Source organism: Thalia democratica, chromosome 2, assembly GCF_965202585.1.
Source record: "Thalia democratica chromosome 2, ktThaDemo2.hap1.1, whole genome shotgun sequence".
In the NCBI taxonomy this organism is placed as follows: Eukaryota; Metazoa; Chordata; class Thaliacea; order Salpida; family Salpidae; genus Thalia; species Thalia democratica.
Genome location: NC_139166.1, coordinates 99,636,364 through 99,649,552, shown reverse-complemented (window position 1 = coordinate 99,649,552; position 13,189 = coordinate 99,636,364).

Sequence of the window (13,189 nt, the reverse complement as noted above, 5' to 3'; positions counted from 1 at the left end):
TACTTTGTTGAAGTCTAATTTTGTTTGCATGATTATTTATTAAACACCTATAAAATGTCATTTAGTCTAAATGTAGTTTATGATGTAAATTTAAAAAAAACCAAAACTTGCTTTGTTACAAAGTAACTATTTTTTGTAATCAGCCGGTTTAGGCCGTTTAAACTAGATGAACTCCAAAACAATTAATCAATTCGTATATCTGTTATTATATAAGTTTGCTAAAAAAGATATTTTACGAGAAAAGTAATGTTACGTCACTTCATTTAGTTTACATTTGTTCTATTATTACATCATATTTATGTAATTAAACAAAAAATAACTAAGTAAATTAGTTGATATAAATATTTTACCAAAGTACCTGAAAGCTCAAACATTAATAGTTATAAATTGTCTTTAAATGTTAAAAATAAGTTATAAGGTTAGTTTTACATCTATGTTTACTTGTGTAGCTGTTTAATATCGCACTATATATTACTTTTATAATGAAAAAATTTTGTAATTTTGTAAGTTTTTATAGATAAAGTACTCATAAAAAATTATAGACTCTTTTATTATATTTTTTACTACAAACGTATTGATTATAAAAGGAACAACATTGTATCCTAACTTACATTGTGAATTAGCTTTGTCTGTTTTAGTTAGTTTTGTATTAGTTAGATCATGGCTTAAGTAATTTAAACTACTAAAAAAATGGTTTTTATGTTCGAAGTTGAAGTAACTTTTTAATTTATAAAATTAAATTGGAGTATAGTTCTGAAACCAATTATTTTATTGTATTTAACTTATTGAAAATTAAAAGATTTTAACTAGAATTTTATTGTGCCTAAATTGTGAAATTAAATTTCAAAAAAAATAGTTTTTTAAAGAAATGGAATAACGCAGTATGAGTTTTAATTCTATAAAACAATAACTAGAATTTACTCTCTAAAGTTTTTATTTGTGTTTTTGTTTTTTTATAACTTAATTTTCAAAGTAACTTATTTTCATTAACTACAAGCGATTGACTAATTGAGTACTAATTTTCAACGCAGTTATAAATAACTAAACTAATGTTTATCAAAAAAAAATTTTAATATTGTTACTTTTCATTTATACGTTTCAAAGTTCTTTTGTTTTTGAAAAATAATTACTCATAAAGGTTATTAAAACATTTTTGCAATATTAGTAAGTTGAATTTATTTTTTATTGTATAATATTTAAACTATAGTCCAAAGTAACATTATGTTATTTGTTATAATAACAAAAGTTATTTTTTTTATAGTCATTCTTAAAATAAGTTCGTATTATATATACTTTATTATAAAAAATAGTCTTAGTTTTTAAGATATTTATTTTAAAATTTTACTACTTATCATTAATATTGTCATTTTTGCATGTATTTAAAATTTAAAATTCAATTTTGTTTTTCTTCGTTTCAGAAATAGTGTTTCTCTTTATATACTGCTGTGTCAAAATCAAATAGGTTTTAAAACACATATGTCAAAACTTCTTAATATTTATTTTAAAAACATGAGATTATGCTGTAAATTATAACAAACTAATTGGCGTTTACAATTTTTCAAAGTCTAGGTCACTAAATTATATAAAATGAATAATAAAAATAATTTTGATGCTTTCAATTTGAGTATGTCTTAAAATATATACAACTATTTCAAATTGTACTGAACAATATATTTAAAACCTACTATCAATAGAAATTATATAATATTTTAATGATCGTAAATCGGTCATAAGTAGGCAAATATACATAAAAAAGTTTTGTTTTGTACAATTCAATTAATTTTATTAGAAGTTGTAGTTACAAATTTCTAAAAACTAACTTGTTTTTAGTAATTTAATTAGTCAATTTAATCAAGGGTTTATGTTTATTAACAATTTTTGCCTTAAGACATTTGTTTCAAATAAATATTTATTGTAAAAGCTTTCAATTATACTAACATACTATACTAAAAAATATAAAGTTTGAACTATTTCTGAATAACTAACTTTTTACTAAGTTTAATTATACTTTAAATTTAATATGTTAAATCTACTGTTAGCAAGTGTATTTAACTGTGTATTTAGCATTTTAAGCAAGACAAATTAACAGTGTATTATCTTATATGATTAAATACTTAAATAGCAAAATATTTTCATCCGATTATACTTTTGACGTCACTACATGAAATTAAACGGTTTAATTTTTGTTGGTTATTTCTAGTTTTATAAAGTTCAAGTTTGCCTTGTTCGCATGTTAAATGACAGTTGTTAGATTTAACTATTAATCGCTGACTGGAAGAAAAAAACAGCATATTGTCGTTTTACATGTCAAAATTAAGAATACTAATTGTGTCATTTAAAAGATATTTTATTAGAAGATAGTTTTAAAAAATAACTGAAAATTGTGAGATAGAATAGTCTTAGCCAAAAGTATTTTATGTTTTTACATTTTAAATAACTTGGTTTTAAAATAAAACTCATGGAATAGTTTAGAACTATTTTTAGAACAAACAAAGTGATAGTTTTAAATATAATTATCAACTACATTTACTTTTTACTCATTTATTTTAAAATATATTGCTATCTTTTCTATATCAAATAGCTATAATTAAAGTAAAAGTAACTAAATTCCTAACAACAAAGTTATAGAAAAAACACGTGAAACTAACGTTTGTCTGTTTTTATTATTATGTATGTAACGATGCTATAAAGCTTTTTTGTAGTCATTTAGTTTTCGTTTTTACAAAGTGAAGACAATATAACTTTAAAAATAATAATAAATATCTAATTAGTTTGTTCGACATGATTAATAAAATGACGCTTAAAACTTTTGGTCAAAAGACCTGATGCTTAGAAAACTTCGGTTGTCGAGCTATACACCAACTACTTGGTTTAATCACAGCTAGTACTGTACATAACAAAAACAAAACTATGTGGTTTAAAAGTATTACTTTTTATACATCAATCAGCAGCTTTACGTATAATAAGAAAAACTTGTTTTGTAGTGCACAAGAGTCATAATAAAATATATATACGGTACATATTTCAAATTTGTTTTAGAAGTCAGAAAAAAATTTTTTTAGTTCACTTAGATATTTTACATTATTAATTTTTTTTTATATATCTCTTTAGTTTTTTAACGGTAGAAAAATAAAGTTTGATTTAAGTTTAAATACACTTTTAATTTTTCAAATTACAACATATTTCAATATATCTTAAATAAATTAATGAAAACTAAGTAATGATAAGTTTGGAAATAAATCTAACCTAGTTGTTTAAAACTTAGTTAAGTTTACTGAATGCTTAAAATAAATTAATAAAAAAGATTACATATATTGTAAAAAAAAAATTACTAGAATAATTAGCTAAAACGTAGTATATAAGTACACTTCTTAATGCAGTTTAAACAAAACAAATAGAAAAAAACAAAATTTTTGTATTCGCCTAATACACTCATAAATGCATTAAAAACTAGAAGTGTAGCAAAATACTAATTTCATACTTGCACTATATAAAATAATGATAGCAGTTGTTTATTGGAGTGTTAAAATATGTCAATAGAATTTTAATGCTACGTGTTATACCTTAAAATAGGTCAGAACTTTTAGTTTATTTGCATTTATAATACTATTTTTTACAATACTTAAACATGAATTACAACTCTTATGTATAATAAAGATCTTAGTAAATAAAATATATATGTCTTTTTAGATTCTAAAAATTTAAATGATTTTCGATGATAAAATGCTTGATGTAGTTAAAACTAAACATTGAAAAATAAAATATGAAAACTTACTATATATAAAAGGTATGAAATAAGGTTTTTAGTAAATATAAATTAAATATAAACCGTTAGTGTACATAAATTGTTCAATTAATGGTTGTTGACAAAATCGGTGAAAGTCTGCAGAACAAGTCCGGACTTTCGTTTGCCGTGAGACAAGCTCAAATTTAACAAAAGGGTTGATCATGCCAATTCGATCATCAGACCACAAGTTTCGGTAGACTGAGACCGGTTTCGTCCTTATTAGGACTCATCAGTCAGTCACAACCGAAAAACTTGTAGTCGTCAATCTACAAACGGTTTATCATGCTTTCGCATGAAGCAACCATTTGCTGGCAATGATTAGTGACGTCAGCATTGTCTTTGCCGTGCAACGTTTAAAACATTGTCCACTAGGCAAGACATCTGGTACGCTCGTTGATGAACGAGCGTACCAGATGTCTTTCCTAGTGGACAATGTTTTAAACGTTGCACGGCAAAGACAATGCTGACGTCACTAATCATTGCCAGCAAATGGTTGCTTCATGCGAAAGCATGATAAACCGTTTGTAGATTGACGACTACAAGTTTTTCGGTTGTGACTGACTGATGAGTCCTAATAAGGACGAAACCGGTCTCAGTCTACCGAAACTTGTGGTCTGATGATCGAATTGGCATGATCAACCCTTTTGTAAAATTAATGGTTGTTGATAAAACTTAACGTTAGTAGTTAAACTTTCATAGACTAACTAAACATATGGTTTGTAAAACAATATAATTTGAAATATTTTGATGCTTTAAAAGCTGTATAAAATAAATTGTTTGTATGAACACGATAGAAGCTGTTTTTCTAATAACTTGTTGTGCAAAAAAATATTTTAGCTAAAAAGTGATAGTAATTAATTAAAATTCCTAAATTAAAATAGTCATCAAACTGTACCTAATCTTATCACAAATGATATTAAAGTTTTATTCTTACTTAAACTCATTTATTCTTATACAATAAAATATTAAATTATAAAAGCTTGGTTGTTTTAAAAAATAAACTAAATGAAATGACAATAGTCAAAATCAAGCCGTTATTTATAAAAAAAAAACTTTAATGTGGTAAAACATTTAAACAGTCTAAAAATTTATTATTTCTTTAGTCTTTGTAACGAAATAATAATTGTAATTGTAAAGGTTTCAATAAAATGTTATTGTAAACTCATAAAGTAAAATTATTTAAACTTCAGATTATAAATAAAACTTAGATGAAATATTTAAAACAGTAATTAGAACTCAATAAACAGAAACAAAACAACCACTACTATTGATACATAAATAGTTTATTTTTTTACTATACAAATAGATTTTAGAAATAATTATGATTATAATGAACCAAATCTTATATATATAAAATGGAAATAAAATAATTCTACTTAGTCTTAATAAAAATTAAGGCCATAGAAGGGTCCACTTTGTTTTTTACAACTTTATCTTATTTTGTAGAATTTAATCTGAGCTATTAGACACTTTTAACCGCTTAAAAAAACTCAAAGAAATTTTTGAGATATAAGCGATCAAAAAAAGGGCGTTCAATAGGTTCCTTATGGAAGGCGAAAACTAAAAATTCGAAAAAAGACTATTTCACTAAAAATCTATCTCCTCCTTCATTTTTTGAGTAATCTTTCTCAAATTTTTATAGAATCATTAAATTTTGAAGAGATCTATTGTAGGATTTTTTTAATTTTGAGTAAAAAAAAATTATTGTCAAAAAACTACCCTTTTTTTTAGTTTTTTGTGGATAAAATTTTTATTTTTCAAAATTTAAAAAATTCCAACATTCAGATTCTTCAAAATATTAAAAGGAACATTTCCTGAAAAATTTAAGTCTCTAGGTCAAAAAATGAAGGAGGAGACAGGTTTTTAGTGAATTTTAAAATTTCCGAGAAAATTGACCCCGAAAAATTTGCGGTCCATACGTTTATATTGAAAAATTTTTACAAAAAGTTGAATATCTCAAAAGTTAAATGATATTTTTGAATACTATAAAAACTGGCTTATAGTTTGTACTTTAAGGTTTCATATAAAAGCCAAAGTTAATTTTAGTAAAAAAAATTGTTTAACCCCCCCCCCCCCCCTATGGCCTTAACAATTTGTTATGATTAACATTCTAAAAACATGTATGTACTGAATAAAATTCATAAGTTTTTAAACAACGAATCTCTTTTGTCGTTTAAACTTTAACTTTGTATATTTTGATTAAGTGTGATTTATAGACAAATGGTGAAAATAAATTTTAAGTCACCTGACATACTATCAAAATTTTTTGAAAACTTTTACACAAAATACAAGTAATTGTCTTTTCATAAACAACTAAACATTTATTTTGTTAGAAGCTATTATTACTTAAGATTTCAGTAACTAAAACAATCTAAAAATAGTTTTTATCTTTCAATTAAAGCTTTATGTAAACATGCTGATTTCCGGTTTATTAAATGTTTTAGGCCGTCTAACTTTTTTTTAATTAGAGAGATGCTTATTTTTAAACGCAAACTTTTTTTTAATTAAAATCAAATATACAAATTAAATATATTTATCGAAACTTGATATTTTTAACTCTTTAAATTAAACAGTTTACTATTATTTCAATTATACCTAAAATTAATGCTTACGATAATGCATTATATTGTACTTTTTGTCTTGTTTAACATATATAAAATAAAATGTTTAGTAGTTTTAAAATAATGAAAGAGACTGCACGATGACTAATTATTTAATCATATTGAGTGGTTTCTTAAATAGATCTCAAAAAACAAAGTTGTTTAAAGGTAAGAACTGGAAAATTCTAGATTCAAATACGTTATTCAAACAAACATTAAACTATTTTTAACGCTATCTTTTAAATAACTACGTCTTAATTTCTTAGCTATAATTTATTAGGTTTTATAACAATTTAGAAAACAAGTTTTAATAAACTATAGACTTAAGAACTCTGATTTGTTTTTATTTTAAGTTTAAGTTTACAATAAAATAACTTCAAGCTTTCAGTGTGATATACTTTTATACTTTTTTCCCTCAAATTTTAACTTTGTCAATTAAAATAAAGTTTCGTTTTATATTTACCTTTATTACTTATTATCTTGAATTTAAATTACAAAAACTTTTAAATAACCTACTATGTAGTTTAGTTTTGGTTTATAATTTTGTATATAAGGTCCATATATAAACAATTTAAAATTATTTTATCGATATATTTCATGTTACTTACTTTATCTTTGGTTAATAAAACTATTTTATATTGAACTTTTCGACTTAACTAATAGTCAAACATTAAAATACATTTTGTTGAATATAATGTCATTTTGTTTAACGATTAAGCTATTTGAGCGATAATTTTATCAAATATTAATTTTTAGCAACTTAATTTTTTACTATACAATATACTGATATAACTGTTATGTTTTCTAATAATTATATCGATTAAGATAAGAGCATGCTCAAACCTTTTTACTATTGAATTTAGTTTTTACTACTTAATTTAATATATAAGTTAACTATAACTTGATTTAAATACTTAAGTTAATTTATGGTTTTAAACAAGCCAGTTTTGGCTTTTATTATTCTACTAAAATACTTAAAAGCATCAAAGTAGCTTTTAACTTATTTATATTTTAAAGCAAAACAAATTATAATAAGTTTATACACCTTTAGTCATCTTTTTGTCTCTATGTAAATTTTAGTTATACAAATTTATGTTGGATTTGAAAGCAATATTTTTTTTTCGCTTATCCTGAGACTCACAAGTTGTAAATTTCATTTTAATTTTAGATTTCGGTCGATTAAATTTTAAGCTTTTAGTATTACGTCAACAAAAACATTTGAGTGTTAGTGAAAGTTTAACCTACATTGTTAAAATAAGTATATTTTATCTACAGTTATGAAAAGAAATAAGCAAATAAAATAACTGAAAACAAAATAATTTTGAAAATTGTAGTTAACAGTTAATAATTCATTTTTGCTTTTTAGGGTCTAGTTCTGTTAAGTTGTTTTAAATTTCGCTGATCTTTTATATTTAATTAATAATTTAACATGAAAGCCTATAAGCTGTTTCAAAATTTAATGAACATTTAAATATTATTAAAAAAAAAAAAAGTTTTAGTAAGTCTATTGTATCAGCTGATAATAAAAATTATATATTAAAGTTTGGCAAGTTGTTTATGTTAAATATTAAATAATGTTTTATTTTTCTTAATGTTTAGTGATAGATTATTAATTAACAGACATAGACTAGGTTGCTTGAGCTTACTTGTGTTTTAATTTAATAATTTAATTGGACTTATGCTTTTTAAAATATATTCCAGATTGGTTTTATTTTATTAATTATATGTTAATTACATGGTATATTGCTAATCATGTAAAGTAATTTCACTAAATAAATCAATCTGTGTTATTATGTACCTAAATTTGTCTATTTAGTAACAACAATATTAGTTTTTTGAATAAAGTAAAAAAATAAGAGAAAATGCGTTTGACTGAAAAAAATTGATAAAATATATTAGTTTTCCATCTTCTCACTGTTAAAAGCTAAAACGACCAAATATTTACTGCTAAGAAATAGATTATTTCTAGCAAATAGTCATTTTAGCCTGTTTGAAATAAAATAATGCTATAAGAGTTATCAATATTGTTGAATTTTAATTGGTTATATCTATGAAATTCTTTAACAGGGAAAATTAAGTTTCATCACTGAGGTTCTAATAATCATTATTTAATGGCAATTTAAAGAAAAAAACTGAAAATTGTAAGATAACACATTGATCAACATTAATAGCTCATTTGAATTTCTAACAAAATAAAAGTAAAACAAAATAGTAGAATATAACATTAAATAAATTAAATATAAGAAGTAATTAATGCATGGCTAACTTAGGTAACAACAATTTGTTTTCTTTGTTCAATACATTAGTACATACTATTTTTATAAAATATTAATAGTTAAGTTGAGTCAGGTTTATTTAGTTTTTAATTATCGTCGGATCCGGATCTTATTAAAAAAATGTAATGTACGAGAGTCATAAAAGAAGTGATTATTCAAACTAAAATATAAACAGTCTGCATTTAGATAAAAATTTTTTTAAGTTTTTTAAAACAGTATGTTTGTGTTATATATTCGATTAGTTGCTTAATATTAAAATAACATAATTTGATAAAAGCTAGTACAAAAAACTAACAGTCTAAAGTAAAACATATCACATTAATGTTAAAATTAGTAGTTTTTTATTCGTTACTTCAACTAATCAAATCAACTCTAGTCAAATAAGCCCTTGACTTTTAAAAGGCTGCCGACACCTAATTAGTGCTAACTGTAAAACTTTTATTTTTTACTTCCATTATATTATACTTGTAGTTGTTAAACTTAAACTTAATTCATAAAAACCTCAGCATCAATTCTGTTCAGTTATCAAAAAAAATCATAAAATTTTTTCAGCTAGTTTACTTTATTCAAAGTTTTAGTTTATTTGATGTGTTAGGAATACTGTTGTAAAATAGTTTGACTGTATTAAAACTCTGAAAAAATATTCAAAGAAAATGTACGTTTTACTTTTTTGTTTACTTGTTGAAATGTTTTGCTAATTTTTTGGTAACTAGCGTTAAATATAAAACTTCAAAGTCTTTAATTACCACTTGTAAAGCTCTTTATGTTTGATACTTTAATTTACTTTAATTTAATTTACTTTAATTGAAAACCCCTTGAGAAAAAGTAGATGGTGGTTGTAAAACAAATTTAGAAAGTTTAAGATAATTCAAAAGTAGAAACTGGTAAATTTTATCACTATAAACTATACTAACAAGAAAAAACAATTAATTAAAGAAAATATAAAGTTAGAGTAATTTCACAAAGCAGAAGTTAAATCAAAACCTTCGTACCTGAGCTAACTATAAGTTTTTAAAGTATATTAGATACTTAAAATGGTTACTTTTCACCTATTTAGTTTCTTACATAACTAAATTAATTTAACAAAATAAGTTTAATTAAACTTTACTTTACTAAAATTTTGCTCAAAATTTAAAATCTATTTAATTCACAAACATTTCTTACGTATAATACTTAAGATTAATGACTTAAATTATTTATAATTCTGTATATACTAATTTTATTAATATACGATACACATTTAACGTAATTTATCAAAATTTACATTCAAATACTGATTAATTTCGTTACAATTATTCGAGCAGTTAAAATTAACTGAACAAACTTATTTAATAAAATTAAAGTTCATTACTACTCAGTTATATCTTTCAAATTTCTTCTTGTTACTATACTAATAGAGCTTGTTGTACACAGAATTTGTGACAGTAATGCATTTAATAATTCTATCATTATTAAATTATTTAATAAATGTAAATTAAAAAGAATTCTTCTTCTTTTTTTCTATAGAACTTAAATGTAAATTTAACTATTCAATATTTGTTACGTTTAATTAATGTTTTTTGCTAATTCAAAGATCGAAAAACGTTTATGATGAGTAACAGACCAACTTTCTCAGAAAAAAAAAGCTAAATTGTTTTATTAGTATTTAAGCTTTAAAAAGACATTTATTTGAATAAATTTAATAAAAACAACTTGTACTTTGTTTATTTTACACTTTATACACACTGTTTTAGTTTGTTTAAATAACTGAGTTTAAATGTTAAAAAATCAAGATCTAATATTTTTTTTTTACTAGTATAATAATTAAAAGTATATTACTGTACGTAAATATGATGCGGTTTAAACATTGTTTGTGATAAAAGATGAACTGCTTATAAGTATATTATGCTACATTAATGACTATTTTTATTTGACTACAAGTTTCTCAAAAGAAATACCTGGCGGGCAAAGTTAAAAAAAAAGTACCGCTGACAAGGGTTATGTAAACAACTGTTGTAACTAACAAAAAAAAATCATAATTGTAATTGCATAATATACAAATAACAGTTTACAATTAAAATTAAGCTAAAACAAAGTTTGAATATATACTGCCAGGTGCATTTTTCATTAAATATTTATGAAAGTAAAAAATACAATTATTATTTTTCTTTACATAGTTAAATTTATGTTTTAGGTTAAATTATATAACTAAAACGAATTTAGACGTTACACTGCTCAATGCAGTTCAAACGAGACCTAGAGACTTAGACTAAATATTTTCACACACAAGAAATTTGTAAAATAGATAAAAAAAATTGCTCGTTGGTGTTGTTTAATGATGTTTTTACAAATTCAAGTTGAAGTTAATATAAAACAAATAAATAATAAACAATTAAATAATTTTATCTAATTTTGCTGTATAACATACTTATTGATATACTTAATTTTATTTTTATTTAATATTTGTTTAATGCATTTTTGTCTTTATAGTTTCATTCTGACGTATATAATTTCTAGAAGTTAAAATTACATATTCAATTCATTTGCACTTTAAAAACTACAAATCTGTTGTTTTTAGATTACGTAAATTAATTTATTTTAATTAGAAAGACATAAGAGTATATAGTACCACACAATCATACATAACATAATTTCAAAAATTACTTCATGTAAGATTATTTTAACCTAACTTTTATTATTTATACTGAAGAAGTATTAGTTATTGTTTTTATGCTCTTTAAATTAGGTGCTTCTATTTCTCAAGCAATTCATGCATTTTTTAAAAGTTTATTATTTTCATTATCTCTTTAACGTAAATAAAAAAGCGAAAAAAACTCCAATAAATAATTTATATTGTTATGATTCAAAGTAAATAAAAAAGTAACTAATATAAACTAACAGCTAAGTCAAAAAACTTTTTAAAGCTATATTTCATAAAATTTTTTTTTAACGAAGCTAGCCTATTAATTGTTAATATGAGTAAATTAAATTACTCAAAAAAAATATTATTATAAAAGATGTAAATAAATGTAACATTTTGTCTAAAAATAGCAATTTTTTTTTACAATGTAACAGCTACGTTAATTTTTTTTTGCTTTATTTTATAGTCAAATACAAGGTTTTCTACTAATTCTTTATGATAAACTAAGTTAGTTTTTTTAACTTAAACATGATCATATTCTGTAAATTATGTTATAATATCAAAATCAAACTTGAAAGTCAGCCGATTTTGGCCGTTAAAACTGTGTAAATGCTACATGATTTATACATTTATAATTATCATTATATTTACATTTTAAATAATATAAACTTATAAAGAAAATTAATCATCCTACGTCACTACAAAGTTTAAACTAATAGTGTAACTGAAAATTGCATCGCCGACCACAGCTTGCAGACTTCTGCGCTAATTGTAAAACATAAAGTTTGTACATTAACTCTTAAATCGTATAAATAGTACAAAAGGTAAACTATATTGCTTGATTATTTTTAATTAGTTTAAAAGTTTGTTGGACACGATAAAAATTCGACTATCAGATTATTTGTTTAAAGAACCTTAAAATTAACCATCTGAATTTTAAGGACCCCCTGTTTTTAGATAATTTTTGTCCAACCAAATTTTGCAAACCAACTAGATGTTTTAATTTAACAATGTTAAAATTTTTAAGTTATTTTCAAAATTAGTACATATGTATAAATACTATACAGTCAATAAAAAGCAGAATGTTTAAGAAAAACGTACAACTTTTTTTACATAGATATTAGACTTGCGTTGTTTTGTTGCTCATTAAACATAAACAGTTCTACGGAGTCAAATATCCAAAAGTATAATTCTTAATTTAACTGCAAAAACTTCGAGCATTAAATTTATGATACATTTTGACTTTAATCTACATAGAGCTATTTGTTCTTAATGAATAAAAAATATTCGTATATCAAAAAATTACTTGTTTGCAAAAGTGCTTCTAATGACATTTAGAAAATAACTACTACGATTTATAGGTTAAGTTTAATTATTTTATTTTTGTTGAAAATTAAGTGAACCTTTATCTATAGTTATTTAATTCGTATAGTGGTTTATACAACTGTTTTATAAACAAAAAGTTTTAAATATGTTAAAGCTAAATTTCATTAAGTATGTTTTGCTACCATCAAAGTTAATATATCTTACAAACTTAATCTTTAAATTAATATTATTTAGTTAAAATGTAAAATAAATGGTGTTTATGAAAACAAATTTCAAAATTTTTCTAAACGTTGTCGATTGTGTTTTTAAATAAGTAGATTTATTTAAATTAAAAAAGTAGTAATAATAAAAAAAATTATTCATATAATTATCTCATTTGAGTATGTACTATATGTTTTGATATTCAGTAAACAAAAAAAAAGATCTCTACTACTAGAAAAGCAATAATAAACTTATTCTTCGAAAACGCTGCTTTTAAAATTAAGTTTTCGACAAAGACCTCATCATTGCTTAAAAATATGTAACAGTCATGGAAAATAGTATATAAACAGCTAAAAAAAACATAAATTATTTGAAATTT